The sequence below is a fragment of the Haemaphysalis longicornis genome, unplaced genomic scaffold, assembly GCF_048455015.1.
Source record: "Haemaphysalis longicornis isolate Haplotype H1 unplaced genomic scaffold, Haemaphysalis longicornis Haplotype H1 scaffold_5, whole genome shotgun sequence".
Lineage (NCBI taxonomy): Eukaryota > Metazoa > Arthropoda > Arachnida > Ixodida > Ixodidae > Haemaphysalis > Haemaphysalis longicornis.
The window spans coordinates 143,993,038-144,010,450 of NW_027526385.1; the positions used below are offsets into that span (position 1 = coordinate 143,993,038).

Consider the following 17,413-nt stretch of genomic DNA (forward strand, 5'->3'; position numbering starts at 1 on the left):
TCCTTCTGAAAGTACCTGCGTTGTATCCTCAAAAAAGCGGAGAATCCTGCCTGATCCTCACTTAAACACAATGGTGATTCAATTCCAGTATAAAAATAACAGAAGTTTTTGAGTGTGGTGTTTAATGAGAAACGCACATTCATCCCTCGCATAAAACGACTCAAACAATGACTATTCTGAAAGTCCCATCAAACCAATCATGCCTTTGAGACAAACAACTTCGGCTCCGCCTTTATGCTGCCTTGGAAGGGTCACGTTTTGACTGCGGAAGTGTTGTGTATGGGTCAGCCACAAAAACACAACTTAAAATGTTCGACCCACTGCTTCACTTGGGGCTTCGCCTGTCTTGTGGGGCATTCCGTACCAGTCCTGTCAACAGTCTTTATGCAGAGTGCGACAAACGGTGCTTGCGTACCAGCGAACTTATGTTGACCTTCTATATGTCTCCAAAACCACATGAATGAATAACCATTCCTTTAAAACGGTTTTTAATTATACATCCACAATTAAACTCTTTTTAAACCGCCCATCAATTTCTGTTCCATTCTCGCAGAGAGTGAGGGACCAGGTGATTATACATGAGGTCTCCTTTTTGGACACATTAAAATCATATGACGCTAATCTTGTAGCAATATGGCATCTTTGTCCTATTGTATGCGACTTGTCGTTCGTACGATACAATAAGAACAACACACCAAGAAGTGGGATTTTGCTGCATTTCATGTATCTGTAGGATAAATACAGGGCTATAGAATTTTTCAGTGATGCATCTAAAAGGTTCCCTGCGGTGTCTTGTGCTGCACATGGTCCCAATTTGGAACCACGTAGAACGATGCATGTTAATAGAAGTATTTTTACAGTAGAAGCATATGCCATTTTTCTGGTTGTAAGTGACATAGTTGAACACCATAGTCTTAAATCCGTCATCTATACAGATTCGCTGAGCGTCGTCCTCCCTGCATTGTCATCGGGAAAGTCATCGGAAAATGAAGTTAATAATATTGTCCTAAAATCATTTATGCTAGCTAATTCGTCAAACCTTGGGGTGACTCGGTGTTAGGTTCCAGACCAATCTGGCATTGGCGGAAATAAACTGGCGGATGAAATGGCCGCCACTGCTGCACTCCGAAACACAGTAGACCTAAAAACAGTACCTTACACAGACCTCGAGCCACACATCAGACAACAACCCAGTAAAACATGGTAAGGAGATTGGAGCGAACAGACAGACAACCAACTACACGTAATAAAACTACACTTGGGGCAATACACTACTGACTCACACAACAAGCACATAAAGTTACCTTAGCTAGGCTACGGATAGGCCGTACGCATGTAATGCACTCGAACCTGCTCACAGCATCTCCAATACCCCTGTGTAGCAGGTGTGGGGAGGGCCTATCCGTGACACACATCCTCATTGGATGCCAGGCACTCGACATTACACGACGCAAGCACTTCAGAGAATTCAACAGACAGCACATTCAATTACATCCCTCATAATTTTAGGAGCCGAGGTCATGTTTTCTCTCCAGCACACTTTCAAGTTTATTGCAGATGTTTACTTCTTGCAGCTCATCTCATACCACCCATAGTCCCATACACCAGCCATCTTATTTATCTTTTAACCACTCTTGGTCTTCATCCTGGCCCTTTACACTAGCCGTGCTCATAGTCTTTAATTGACTTTATTCGTGTTCCCACAATCCAGTTTTAGTTGTCACCTATTCATCAAACCGCTTTCTTGGCGCTGTTTGCCCTAGCTGGACTTGCGCCTTTAACATCCAAAAACAATTTTCATCAGGTTCCTGTACTGGTTACAGGTAGGTGGGCGTGTTGCTTTGGCTTTGTTTTCTTTTATTTGCCCAGGTGTGGCCAATGTGACAGGGTTTCATAAAACCTGGAAACGCCATTGCCGAAATCTGAGGAGCTGGAGTTCCTTGCGGTACTTGTTGAAACCTTTGCGGCATTTGGCTTAGGCCTCTCTCCGCTTGTTTTTCCTAGGATTTCCTGCCTCTTGCGCTAGTGGGGGGCCCCGCCATGGAAGGCCGCTGGTTGGTCAACGCTTAGCACCAAAGAACGTGCCTGGCAGATTCCCTAAACAACGGCTTCTCCTTTCCTATGCATGTGGATCAATAAGAGCTGCTAGATGCGTGCTTTAATGGAAAAATCCTTCACGTCACTCGGGATGACAACAGCGTTCTTCCCCTGAGGAACAGAAGACAGCAAGCACTGGTGCTTGTGGCTCTTCGAATGTGCAAGTTTTTTTTCGGACTTTAGTGATTGTGCATTGACTAACATGGACAGAGGCGGCCGGATTCTTGTGGCAGGCAGGCGCATTCTATCGAACTCCACGAACTCTATGTGGGGGCGGGACTGCGCTGATCGGGTGGTGAGTTTGTTATGGGGGGATGTGGAAAGGGGTCAAGTAATCTAAAACTGTTTCTTGCGAACGGCGGGAATGGCATTTGTGCGACATTGAGATCAGACTGGATCGTGGAACTGGTCTTGTGACTGGTGTGAGCGGCTCGGTTTGCGGAACTTTCCGGTTTCTTCGCGAACCTTTTGTGGGGGAACGGATTGTCTGCGTGTGGGGGAGGACTGATTGGAACTTCAATGTGTGGTTATACGCCTCAAGATTTGCGATCGCTGCGCCGCCTGCCGCCGCTTCTCCGCGGCGTTGACGGGATTAGCGCTGCGCGTCTGATAGGGGCTCATGCAGTGTTTTGGATCTCTTTTGCTTCTTTTTGCCCTTCCGCGCCCTAAAAAACTTGTTATGGTGACGTCTGCAAGTAAATACTAGTACGTTTAGGGGACTCCAAAGCCGCTGCGTCTTGGTAGGGTGCTCAAACGCCAACAGTATCTATCCGGGAACGCGGTCCTTTGCCCTTCTTGGCCGTTGTTACGGGTGTCGGCGACAGCTGCAGCATACCACTGCTGTCACCTCCGAATGCGTGCGGTACAAGCGAATTTTATCGCGGCCTCGTTTGGACCTGATATTGGAACAGTGAGGAATGTGTTTCGTCTTGCAGCGCGGACAAGGAATGCTGACTCGTTTCGAATATATACGTCGTAGAAAAATAAATTTCGGCGATGTGATTCCGCAATACCTGATAATAACTTGTGCCTTTTATAAGAATATAAGCCACGCGAAAATATTAAGTATATTCCAAGGCTCTGCGTCGTGATAGATGTGCACTCTTGCAAGCCTTATAGCAAGAGCCAAGAAAAGTTAATGAAACCACGGAAAAATTATTGGTCTGTAAGTCCACAATAAACAGAATAGCTCGTACGGAAATGAAAACAAACTTAGTGCAGCTTCTGAAATGCTAAAGACGTTCGTTCAAACTTAAGCCGGGTAGGTCCAACGAGGCCAACTACGAAATGCACTGCTATTTCGCGAGACATGGGGAGGGGGTGAGAGAGGGGGACGCTATAACTATCTTTGTGTACCAATGCGGAGCGAAATCAAGGAATGAACGTTTTAGTACTAATCATACACGCAAGGTACGCGTCCACCTTAGTCTAGTTTTTAGACGTCAATGAACAGCTGATTACTCGGCGCACGCATTTTTTGAGGTATACAAGTTTACAACTGATAAAAGGCGTCGTTAGAAGAGCGGGATATGTGATAGGGCTCTCTGATTTCCGTTCGTGCTAAATTCTGCAGGCTCCCTGCGTCGCATGACTATGCTTCGAAGAAACGTTTAGTCGCGGATGCGCATTACTCTAGAAGCCCTTCGCTGCGCTGCTCGCGGCCGAGGATGTATGTAGCATATGTGAATGTTGCGGCCGCTCAGCTCGCGGCAAGACGCCCCAGAAATCATTTTTTTTGGTGGGTGCAGATCCCGGGTATAATTTTAGATTATCCATCATACTTATTTCATAGAATGTTCGTGAAATTTATGTCCAGGGTAGTGATCAAACTCTGAGGTATGATAATGGCAAGCATAACTGGCGTGCTGTCAGGTATGAGTGCTGCGTTGGGTTATATAAGCGCACAAAACTGACTTACACGTAGTGCATATATAGCCGTAGCATTATCATCGGAGTAAACGGTGGTTACGTGCACACTGCTAGTAAATTTCAGGGCAGTGTGACTACAGTCAGCTCCATGCATACGCCGGTTTTGAGACGCTGGCCTGTACGTGACCCACTGACCCACACCTGGTGGTCATACAGACCGAATATACCACATTAAGATCGTGTCAGAAACAGTTACACTCTCGTAAACACCCCCCCCCCCCTCCCCTTATGAACAGAGTGACTGGTACAAATATACATGGATTTACAACGCCCGCAAACGGCAAATCTCAGTCGTGAACGTGCCGCAAAAGCAAAAAGCAGCGGCGGCAGTGGGGAACGGGACGGTGACTCCCGCGGCTGCTTTCGAAACGGGCCGCTAGGGGGATTTCAGTGGCGCCCCTACAGGCTGCGCTCTAGGCGTATAGGGGACCTTATTTATCAAGCATGTGCTCTACAATTTTGTTTTATGAACAGGGACGGGACATTTACGTGAGGGCGTTGGAACGTTTTTGGGGGAGGGGGGTGCACTTTGGGAATGCTTTTTATGGATGTCGTAAGAGGACCTCACTGTTTTTTCGCTGTGGGGTTGGGTGTTTGGTGGTTTTGTGTCGTGCTGTTCTCCGCCGACCGAAGCACGAGCCTCTTTTTTGTAACTTATTAGCTTTACTTCTAAAAGATTTTGGAGCTTCGGCTTCCTCTTCATTTATGTTTTAATTGGCAATATTTTGCTATAGCTTAGCTGGTGCAGGTTTTTTCCTTTTTTTATGTGTTTTTTTTTATTTTTAGGGCACGTTTAAAGTAAATCAGTGACAAAGGTAAGAGATGGCAGAATCTCTCGTTTCACTCTGTGTAGCCAAATGTGTGAATTCAAGTGACGTCATATGGGCAGTTGTTGTGGGTGTTGTGCAAAGCTTTGCTTTCCAACCACCTTAACAGCGTTGATTTGCGCAAATTTTTTTAAAGACATGAAAACGTTTTGTGATGTCAGTAAGGCTTCAGGAAACTCGGTTTAAAGCAGCCCAACTGAATGAAGCGATCTACGACTTCCCACGCGCCTTCAATACCAGTGTTAAAAAATATGCAATTTCCACGATAGTCATGACACGGAGTTTATTAAAAATTAGCACAGTTCTACATAAATATTTTATAACACAGTTATTAGGTCTCACAATTATAACATCGCATGTAAAAATGAACGGATGCAAATTGGAGTCCCTTAAGCCTACTTCGAGTACAGCAAAGTTCCATATTAGGAGCGATGATATTCTTGAATAATATAAATGACATTTTACGCAGTATCAATATGTGTAATAAAAAGCAATTTGCGTAGATGACTGCCTGCTTTTTAAAAAAATATAAGTAGCGCTGACTATAACTCGCCTGATGACAATCTTTAAGTTGTCAGTAATTGGTGCACCGAAGCTAGAATTGAAAGCAATTAAACCAAAACAACTGCCTAGCGCGTTACAAACAAGAGATAGCATTTCCTGAATTCTAACTTTATTTTCACTCTACCCGCCTGTCTTCTGTCAGTGCAATAAAATACTCGGATGCAACAATATCTAGCTATTCGACCTGGAGGGCCCAGGTGGACAATTTTTGCAGAGGCGGTAAGGGAAGTATGGCACGTGCTGCGAATTTCGGACTTTCTTCGACACCCGTTAAGCTTGCTGCCTATCTTACGTACCATCTACCAACTTTCGAATATGGGAGAACTGCATGAGGTCCTTAATTCATTGATATTGTAGTATCCTCGAAAGAAGAAAGTCAAGAGGCCGGATTCATTCTTTTGAAGCACTCTACTATCGAGTCAGTAACAGAAATGTCGCGCTCGCTAGAAGTGCCCACGCTACCCGAAAGTCCACAATTTATTAGTATGACTTTTTTTTATACTTGAGTATTCTAGCGTAGTGGATAGCGCACGCTACGCTAGTGTCGGTTGGTAGTGGGACCCGACTCCGCACGCGCCTAGAGACACGGTTAGCAAGGCCACTTTCGCCGGAATATTCCGCGGGCTCACTGAGGGGGGCCCATTTTCCCAACGGAGTGAATGCGCACGGGCCCAGTCGGGCCGGGTACCCACCGACTGCACAGTAGCGTATGCTAGTGGGTATTCTAAATACTACTATTGTCGAAAACAAGGCTAACGTGAACATAACAAATAAATTAACGCCAATCTGCGCAAAAAACCTGATATGTGAAAATAAATCTATATCTGAAGCAGCTCAAGAGCAAGTTAATGCATAATCGAAATGGCGTTTGTCTAAAAACAATTTGTTAAAAACTTGAACTCGTTTTGGATTTTATTTTAATTAGTGGCACAGCCTGCTGACCGGCTGAGATCACGCTCACTGGACCTTTCCGGTCATCCGTCCGGGGCTGCAGCCAAGGCTCAAGGTACCTTGACTGAGGCGACCCAACCTTCCTGAGGGACGAATTAACGACCACCGTTAATACCAATAAACGTTAATTTCTTCCCTCACTCTCCCCCTTTAATAAAACAATTTTATGTTTAATCAAAGTCGTTTAAAAGTTATCTGTCGTGTGGACTCGAAGTAGAGTAGTTTGTCTTAACGTCCTTGTCACCCAGCTTGATAATGCCTGTTCATAGGCACGATTCCTGCGCTTGGAAAACTATTCTAATCCGCTCAAAATTGTGTTATTCGTATGTTTTCATCCCCGTAGCGCTGTGTTATCGGCGTTGTCGCACAAGGCTTTTCCGTCAAATCCTTATGTGTACATACAAATAACTTTTTACAGCGCGATTATATGCGCTGCATTCGCTGTCTAGGGGTCTCTTCGGAGTGAAATGAGCGTGAAGATCTTTTCAGAAAGGCCTCGGCGGCAGGCACCAATCGGCAGCTATAGTCGTCATGGTGTCAAGAGAGGTATACCAACGGAGACAAATACAATTTCGCTCTTTGCTCACCAGGCAACGCAAACTTCTGCCTTTTCTCGCTTTGTTTTCTTTGTGCTGATGTGACTAGCAAACACTATTTCTCTGAAACCTTAAAACAAACTATAATTTAAACAAGACAGAAATATCCGCACTTGGTGTTGATTGGAGGTGTTGCAACATTCGAAATGTTATCCCGGTGGGACAAACTTAACGCTCTGGGCCTTTTGTGACCCCACACTGTTGTAACGTCAGCAAAGGTCTCGCAGCTTGCACCGGCGGGTGTACGGGCGATGATTAGAATATTCTCCTGGAAAAGCGGCAAGCCATCGACCTGCCGAAGACAGGCACAACTGTGCTGACATTTCGAGTGTTGAGGCTGTGAAAGCAGCAGCCTGCCTCGCCGGTGTCCGGTTTCACATCAGCGTGTGCCTTTTGCCAGGGAAAGTCCAATGTTTGCAGGTAATGTGCCTCGTGAAGAATGCGCTAGATGTAGCGGAGTGTAGTCCTAGAAATGCCTAGGCCAAGTAAACATTGTTGCGGTAGGTGGTAAATTTGCTCTTTGCCATTGCTCGTTTGTTGGCCTGTAATCGGCACTCGGAATTCCAAAAGGAGTGGACTTGTGATATTGCTAGTTCCACGTCATTACAAGTTGTTTTATTTTTATTTCGACGCCACCACTGAGTTTGGTAAACGTAATTTTGAATGCTTTGAGGCTTTCCGCTATCGTAAGCGCATTTTGCTAAGCCCGATGGCTGGAGTCGTGTGCAATCTGATCACTTGTGTATTTGGCAGTTCCTGTAGCTACGAATATTGAAAAAAAAGCTGAGCAAAAGTGTTCCTCTTCTAGTTGAAACATTTTGGCACGTGACTTATTGTATCCTGGCGTGCCAATTCGATGTAACAGCAATTGAACTCGGCAGCAAAAGATATGTTGTTTCAAAGTAGTTTATCGTAATACGCGTCTATTTTTACAAATTCGGTATTGGAGGGTTGTTGCTTGTGCGAATTCCTATAAAAGTTTGCTTCTTAAAATCACCAAGTAGTCATCAGAATATTAGAAACAAGGCGACTCAAAGCGGACGAACTGGGGGGAAGGATAATCGTATTCCGATTATACAGAATTCTTTAGGGTTCCTAAGGGTTCCATCTTTTCACCGGTTTTCTAACACTGTTTTCACTTACATTTTTATTAAAATTGTGCATTTCCCTACGTTTATGCTAACTGTAGTGCTTCGTTCTCATTAGGCTGATATTTCGAAGATATTCGGTTATTGTAAACAACCTAATCATCCTTAGTAATTGGCTTAGGGGGCTACATGTATCCCGCTATGTTAGACAGTGTGCTGTTCCTTTCTTTTTGGTTACAGACCCCGTATCGTCATGCCTACGACACGGATAGCATTTCATCCCTTACGGTGAAATGTAAGCGCGATGGCAGGAGTACCGAATCAAACTCGGTACAATTTAAGATGACGCGCTTGCATTGCGCTTTGATATTACACATCTTGGTACAAAAAGTTAAATGATGTAGGCGTGCTGTGCACATGATTCAGCCACAAATTCTGGCTGCATGTCGACGATGTTAATGATTCATTGGGGTTATGTTCCCCATACAACATAGTTCAGCCGCGCCCAATTTCCTGGGTGTGCGACGTATACATTATATCAATTATATTCAAATATTGAAAATGGCTTTGCACTTAGGCCTAGGATTACTAAAATATTCCGCTACCTCTCCTTTATACCTTCACTCACCATTCCCTTCACAGAAGTACAGAAAAACATTGTTTACTGTATTAACCTATCTAACATTGTTTTTGTTCCCCGTGCACACGGTCCGCTCGAATTCTCTTCTGCGGTCCAAACTTTTTCGAGATAATCTGTAACTTATGTTGTAGCGCTCCCAGTTCCATTTTGTAGACATGAATGACTAGAGCCACTTCACGTAGGCCTTTTTTTTCTTTCTCGTCAGTCATAAAGCGTGTCTCCTTTGACAACGAGAGTTCCCATCTTCCCAATGAGCGCAAAGACATGGCCGACAACATTCCTCAAAGATTTATTTATGCACCAGTCGTCCACTCTTCGTAAGCATGGAGCCACTGCTACCGATTACACGAAAAGCAATGAAAAGGCTCATATCGGAATATTTTCCCAGTCACTTCAGTGAAGTGATTGGCCCTTTTCAAGTACGTTACTTGGTTATACTACCATTTTTCAGACAGAATAATTGGCGATGATTTTGGCTTTGGAAAAATTGCAGGATAGATGTTCCAATGTTGCTATCGTTCCAACTCCCTCTCTGTGTGTGTCGCATTGACAACCAATAGAGGTTCCCTACATCGCCACACAACCGTTTATTTGTTTCTCATCAGCTTCATAATGCTAGACTAGTATGGATCGCAAGCTATCTTGGGATCTCGTACGCTAAAATTAGGGGCCAATTATCAATCCTGTCTTTTTGGGCCCCAATTGCCGCATGAAGGTCAATGGATATAGTATTGGAGGGTCGAGCAAGGCATTTGAACTTCTGTAACCTCATTGGCAGCATGCCCTTATTTTTTATAGATAATTAGCCACTCCTTTCATTTACACAAAGTAATGTTCTGTTATTCTACGCTCTGAGCGGTGGCAATAACAAAACATCGGTGCGAAACGTTCCCCATAAATTTTGATCTTCATAACTATGGCCTAGAGTACTCTCCTCAATGGCGTTTTTGCGACGCCTCAGAAATATAAAACACTTTTTAAAGCCCACCAGGAAAGACGCTATTATTCAGGCTGTTGTTTTAACAATAACACCGGATGACCACAACAAGCCATCGTAGTTAAGGCGAATGCATACATACCAATTTACAAGAGACAACGTACAAGAGGTAATTTATAAAGCGTTTTTACTATAACAAAAGTATTTGTCAAATGCTGATGCATATGTTGAGAATTTTCTGGAAAGATACACGTCTATTTCTCTGTTTGCATATCACACGCTCCGAAAAAAAGATATTTCAGCTGACTTTGCCTAATTAGTCTGGGTTGTCTCCGTGGAACCAACTCAACTATTCCACTGTTTTAGTTTCAAAATTACGCAAAATATTAGAATGGTTTTATGAGGGCACTTGTGGGCCTTAGTGTGTAGTATTCTAAGACGTTTCAGCTTATACTACCGATTAACGGTATAACCATTTTCCTACAGGACTGCACAGAATTGCATTCTGAAAGTTTCAAGCTGGTAAAGCGCTTCTCACCGGAATATGTATCTTCTCTCTGTTGATCTGCAAATACCTTCAGAAAACTAAATTTTTACTTTCTCGACATGAAAATGTTACGCATTTCAAGCATCTCGATGGCGTCAATGTTTCTTTCGAACTACCTTCGTAAGTATTTTTCTGAAAAGGTTTATACATAAATTTCGTTAGGCTTAGATAAGATTTTTTCTTCCAAGGGGTCAAAAATGTTTTTACTGAGGCTAATACATTCATTCGAATCAAATTCTGTGAGGCGTAGCTGATTTGCTTTTGCTGTGGGTTTGATGCTGCTTGCTTAGCTGCTTTTACGGAAGCTGTGTTTTATTGAGGAGTCTAGGTGCATATGGCGTAGGTTGCGCACTGTGTTTGTATTCATAAAATATTTCCCATTTGCAACTGGCGCCCTGGTCCTGAGCCTTTAGATTTACCATATTGATTCTCCCCAAATCAATGTGTTAGTGTATTCGCAGCATCCCATTTTAGGAGCTAAATGTCTGTCAGGCAACACGTAGTGGAAGAGAAAAGTTGAAAATCAATGCCGAAGCAATATATGAGTATTTCAATGAACGTAGCGATACCATTTGGCTGCAACTTCCTATGAGGCAGATGACGCATTTAGCAATATTTGCCACCATTGCGGCTTGCTTCACAAAGAATACAAAGCAACGTAACCGATGCAAAGAAAATCGTTAGGTTATTTGAAGCAGGATATGTGTGCATAAAGATGGTCGAGGTGCTTGTTTTAAAAACTTGATTCGGTTGTTGAAGATTCGAAATGAAATCGCGTCGTCCGAATTACAAAAGCGGGATCAGAAATGCCGGGAGTCTTTACAAAAAGGTCAGCTTCCATGTGTGTTAGAGGAAGGGCGCATGTGACGATAAACGAAATGCTCTGTACCTCTCTTTAGAAAAAATTAGAACCGAAAATATAATTATTTCATCAATCAAAACAAGCTGCTGAGTCGGAGACTACGTCATTGCAGCGATTATGTGCTTGATACCACTGCAGAGTGCTCCTGCCATCGCGATTTGTCAAAACAATTTGTGCTTCTATACTTCTGCCGACATCATAAAGATCGAGAATAGTTTCTTAATACTGTCCATGTGCAGCCTAAGATTCCGAAATTAGTGGCAGTAAAACAAGGGGGTTGGGCGGACTGAGAGGCGGCTCGCTTTCCTTGTTTTCTCTCACTTTACTTAAGTACGCTCTTGCATCATATATTCCCGTTTCGCTCTTAATAGGCTAGAATGACGGTCAGCAACATTTTGAATTGTAGGGCCGAGGTGCATGCAGCCGATACGGCGGAGGGCTGGACGGCAAATGGGGTGGGAGGAGCTAGAGGAGTTTGGCCGAAAAAAAAGAAATAGCGAATTGCCAATAATATTTGACAATAAACTGGTGAAGTGTGAAGATCGGGGACAATTCAACTGTAAGTGAGCAATTCTCTGTTCTTGTCTCGCTGCCTAACTCTGTTTGAGGACAAAACTGGGGTGTCGCCGTTCAGATTGTTAGCGACGATCGACCCCTGCTCTAGAAGGTAACCAACAGAGCAAGTAATGATCGTATGTAATTATTCGGGGCCGCCCGGCGTGTATGCGGCTGTTATCTTATGCCAATATAGAAGTACACATCTTTGCAGGCAGCGGGCGTTCGATTTGGTGCTTGTTTTGCGTCCTTTAATAGCGCCTAATTGGTTTATTTGACGCCATTCTCTCACCTACTCTCTAGTATACATGTACGATGCCGTTCGTAAATGGTGCGGCGTAAAACGTTACGCAAGAATCATTTAGAATGTGAAAATGCAAAACAAAATTTCCACTCGTTTTCAAGGCGGTGCCAGGCCAGCAGTGTCAGCTGAGTCGGCTACGCTCGCTTGCATGCTCTCGCTGAAGCAACCTTGTCCAGTTACCAGCAGCGTTCCGTGTTTATGCTAAGAGTGAACTTTCCCTTGATGACCGCACGCAAGAAGAAAGAACGGTAATGGTCATCAGGAAGTTATACCACCCGACCTGGAGATACTGTCCCTCGTCGCGACGACTGCGACAGCTCACTCAAAAGAAAACCGATAAATCGGCTCGTTTTAGCGGATAATATTTTGTTTAGCCTCTGCAACTACTTTAAGGGCTATTTCATACAGTATGCAGTAATTTAAACGTGCCCCGAAGCTAATAAACTAAGTACAACCAAGTTTCACTCTGGCTGGTAATTGAAAAAACATGTAGGGCGGTGAGGGTCGTCTGCTTTTGTACTACCCAGAGGCGTCCGCCACTAGGGGCGCTACATGTCGCCAAAACTCCAACGCAGGAGGAATATTCGCCCCGAGAAAACACTGCAACTCTCTCGAACAAAGCCTCAGTAACGCTACCACTCACCGGCTCGCCGACAAAAAAAAAATCCCCGCATTTCCCCGAGGGGAAGAATGTGAAAGTGCGAATGCAGGAGTTGAATTTGCGCGGTTCGGTAATGTTCGCGAAAGAGAGATCACACACACACACACACACACACACACACACACACACACACACACACACACACACACACACACACACACACACACACACACACACACACACACACACACACACACACACACACAACTACACAGAAATAAAGATGAATTTATTCACAGACACCTATTTGTGTTGTCGTTGTACTTGATTGCTAGAACGGATCTCAGCTTTGAAATTTCGTGTCAGTACTCCTTTAAGCGGGTGCATTAGCCCTTTTCACGCCCGATTCCTCGCCAATCCCCCACGTGGGTATGTGCCATGCACAGACACCTATTTGTGTTGTCGTTGTACTTGATTGCTAGAGCGGATCTCAGCTTTGAAATTTCGTGTCAGTACTCCTTTAAGCGGGTGCATTAGCTCTTCTCACGCCCGATTCCTGGTCAATCCCCAACGTGGGTATGTGCCATGTCAGCGGCCAGGCAGCGCGCGCCCATCTCCCCCCGTTGCCAAGGAAGACGAGGAGATTCCGGGCCAATCCCCCACGTGGGTATGTGCCATGTCAGCGGCCAGGCAGCGCGCGCCCATCTCCCCCCGTTGCCAAGGAAGACGAGGAGCGCGCGCACCCGCTGCTGTTGCTATGCGGACGGCGGCGGAATGCGGACGGCTGCGGACGCTTCAGGCTCGCTTAAGAAGTGCATTCGCACTTAAAATATTAAAATAAAAGCTCCTCCGCTCAGCTTTCACCGAAGCTTTCAGTTCTTTCGATGGGGCGACCGTAGCTTTGTAAGTGCTAAGGCGCGCCGGCAATTCCAGGAGGGAGAAAGAAGGAAGTTATGTGCTAGACAGCGGCTGGCGCGTTGTGTGTTGCACCCCCTCTCTCCGCGCCGGCGGTTATGAAATGAGAATCCGCGCCGAAGCAAATTAGCTACATTTGGACGTCGTGATGTGAACACGGCCTCTGACAGTTTGTGCACCAAACCATCGGCGACCCGCGCCATGGAGGACTCCAACGTACTCCCGGGCCTCGAATCACCATGATCGTTTCGGGAAGCCTGGCCTACAACGAAGCCACGCTTCACAGGTAGCCGAATCGCCTCCGACAGCGGTGCATCGTCCGGCCCGGTCGGTGAATATTGTGGGACTCTGTCTCTCATATGCATCGAACTGTTTTCTTTTAGTTAACTTTTCTACCATCTAATATTCATTGTTAGAGTTTCTGATAGCATCATTTTGTCTAATTTTGAACTTTTCCCGCATTTGTATTTATGCTAAGTTACCTCTCGCTAACGTTACATGTCCTCGTGCTTGTACAGTGTTTTGCCTTTCCAAAGTATAGGTCTGTTTTTTTGTTGATTCGTTCAAGACTCTCACTCATTCTTACCGCTCTGGTCGGCGAAAGCCGTCGGCGAAAGGCGCATACCAGACGGCAACCCCATTCGTCACCTGTGCCCTGTAGACTCAGTAAGGTTGTTTGCTCTCTTGAGTCGACACCCCATCTCTTCTAACAGCGCATCCAATTAAGGAAACATTGACAGGCTCCATTTAGCCAATGTCGAAACTTAGTCGAAACTCACACGTAAAGCAAACGATCGGCAAGGAGAAAACTGCGCGTTCAACCTTTTCCTCGTTAGACTGAGGGGGGTATGATTTCCTTTAGGTATTCGATCGCGCGCACCTAATCATGTGAAACAACGTAAGAAACCAATCGCTCGGAAATTTTCCGGCAGCGCATTTTAATACACTCTAGTAGATGCACAACTGAACTGATTTCTGCTTTGGAACGTCGCCCTCTACACCCTGAAACTTTTAGCCTTAGTTTAGGGCGACGGTTTTATCTAGGTTAATTTGCTGACATAGGAACAGAGATATATTGCAAACACGCCCTCTTGTACTTCCCGCAAAAATAGCATGCAACCTTAGCTCAGATGTTCCATTTTATAGCCCTGCTTATTGATTCCTGTAATAACTACTCCTAAAATATTGTTGTTGTTTCTTTTCAGAACTCCTCAATGGAAGCCGTTCTTCGAACGCAAAGATATCGTGGGACGCCCTGACAAGCCACGGATTTTGTTCTGGACAACTATTTTCGGCTCGTGGTTTTCTCATATGAGCCAAAATGGAACACTTGAACTCCCCTACTGGGAGCAAAACCCGAACTGTGCTGATCGTTGCTACACAGCCAATGATCGGCAGACGCTTGATGTTAGTGATGCCGTTGTCTTCTATTACTGTGACCTTAACGCTTCTGACATTCCCGCTAGAAGGGCACTGGGACAAAAGTGGGTATTTTGGTCACTGGAGTCGCCCACAAACTGTAAGCTGTCACCGCTTCATTCCTGGAAGAACGCAATGAACTGGACCATGACATACAGGCTGAACTCAGATGTTTTAGACACATACGGAAGTGTTACACCGAAGGCGATGCCGAGCTTTTATTCATTTCAAAGACTTAGAGAAGGCTGGATGCGGAAAAATGTTATGGCGGTATGGCCAGTAAGCCACTGCGATACGTTCGGCAAGCGGGAACATTTTGTCGAAGAGCTACAGAAGTATATGAGAGTCGACGTCTACGGACAGTGTGGGAACTACTCATGTCCCCGTTTTACAGGTTGTCACCAAAAATTCGCGACTAAATAGTACTTCTTTCGGTTGTCGTTTGAGAACACTTTGTGCAAAGATTACGTAACGGAAAAGCTATTCTATACCCTACATTTTGATATGATACCAGTGACGTTTGGTGGTGCTGATTACAAAGCCCTCGCACCGCCGAATTCGTATATTGACGCCCTTGCATTCAAGACGCCAAAAGATCTCGCCGACTATCTGAAGCGAGTTTCGGAAGACTTTGACTTGTACAAAAGTTATTTTGAGTGGAAAGGAGTATATGATGTGAAGCGTTTTACATATTACACTTTTTGTAACCTACGTTCGAAGCTTTATAGCAGCAGTTTTATGGAAAGGTCGGCATACCCAGATATAGTTCAATGGTGGAACGAGAGCTCTCAATGCCGCGCTTGGAATAGAAACACCATGGAGCTTTCGTAATTTTAAAAAACTGCTTAGCAAGTACACCAAGAACACGGACTGCACGAGAAGTTTGAAAGTGGTGAGTTGTGAAATTTCTGAATTAGAAAAATTTACCCAGAATTTGGGGTGAAATTATCAAAGGACTGTAAAGTAAACAAGTGAAACCCACAAAACATGGTGAACCACGGCGCAGTCAAAACGACGGCAATCAACCCAGCACAATGGTTTATATTTTGAGATTTCTCATAGTTACAACTGACAGATTTATCAACATTATAAGACAATAGTTTAATAATAGATGACAAACATTCTGTTCAATTCACGATTGCTTCGTACTGCTTTTCAGAGCATTTCGTTTTGGCGTCGTCGTAAAGCATTGATAGTTATACCTATAGTTCAAATATCTAATTAGATGTAAGGGTCTACGATCTATGTAGACATTTCAGAAGTCAAGCATCCTGTATATTGCTTTCTGATATTTTTATGGTACACAAGTTTTATCTATTTGTATGCAAATGCTTTTCCACACAAGCATATGTTTTTTGTTTTTACAGCAGATGGAAACTGAAAGTCGCTTATAACTCCATTCTAAACTATTGATGACAAATAAACCCGCATAATACTTACAAGCGCCATCTTAGCAGACAATTGTATGTTTGTATAATGTTGCAATATTTTAGGTCTGAAGAACATTTTAAAAATATTTGGCCTTCCTGCGCGTAGTTTTATAACGGTGATTCATTGACTGCAGGGTTTAGCGCGCCGACGCACCGCAGGCGATAATGCGCGCCGTTGTGGAGGCCTCTTGATTAATTTTGATAACGTAAGCATATTTACGTAAGGCCCCTGCATTTTTCAAAGGTAGCGCAAACCATTGTACAAAAAGGAGAGGCGAATTTTCTTCTCGCCATCTACCTCTCTCCTCACCCCGTCGCCCTTTTCTGCTCCCCTATTTGACCAGGCTCGACACGTGACCAAGGACCTCCCTTCCCCCCGCGAGTTTCCCTTTCACCGGGCCCCGAAGCCATTAGGGAGCATAGGACGACGGGCGTGCATGTACGCTGTATGTGAAGACATAATCAGGTCCGTGTTTCTCAAGGCGGTCTCGGCGGCATCGCCATACCGACTTGCTGTGTCGTTGGCTGCTTCGTAACATTGCAAAAGGCGATCAACTGTTGTTGTTCCAGATGAGAAAAATGTCGTTAAACGGCGAGCGATATCGCTGCTCTGCACCGGGAGAAAAAAAAAGCTTTTATTGTCACCGAGGAAGGATTTCCGAATTATGCAGTCACTACTAAACTCCTCCTTGTATACTCTCCTCTGGAAGTTACTTATATGAAAGTCAGGCTGACACTGACTTTTGGGTTAAATGAAACAAACATACAAAAAAAACAGCCTCACGTTTCCATCGACGCTTTCTCACACGATTTACTAACAATGAAAGCACGATCGTGTCTAGCTCGCTCGCATTCGGTGAGGTGTCCAAAAATGCCCATGGTAATTACTGCAAAATCTTTCGCGCTCGCGATTTTTTTCCAGTTGCAAAAACTTGCAGCGGAAGAAGTACGTTTCACCAGTGACCTGCTTTAAAATATATTCTATTCGTTTGAACTCTATGTGGGCGGTCTTTGGGTTCTGAGATTTTATTTCAATTTACCCCATTTTTGTGCACTTTCATGATGAATGTGGTGCATATGTGTGTACTTATTATAAAGTGTAATGTTTGATAGTTGTTTTCATGGGGTGCTTGTTGTGAACGTACTTGTCA

General features: G+C 44.5%; 1 pseudogene; it reads left to right on the forward strand.

Annotated features, from left to right (window-relative positions):
* The window catches only part of LOC144139922 (alpha-(1,3)-fucosyltransferase C-like), a 29,877-nt pseudogene extending 13,491 nt beyond the window's left edge, over nt 1-16,386 (forward strand).
* Nucleotides 16,387-17,413: the final 1,027 nt, after the last annotated feature.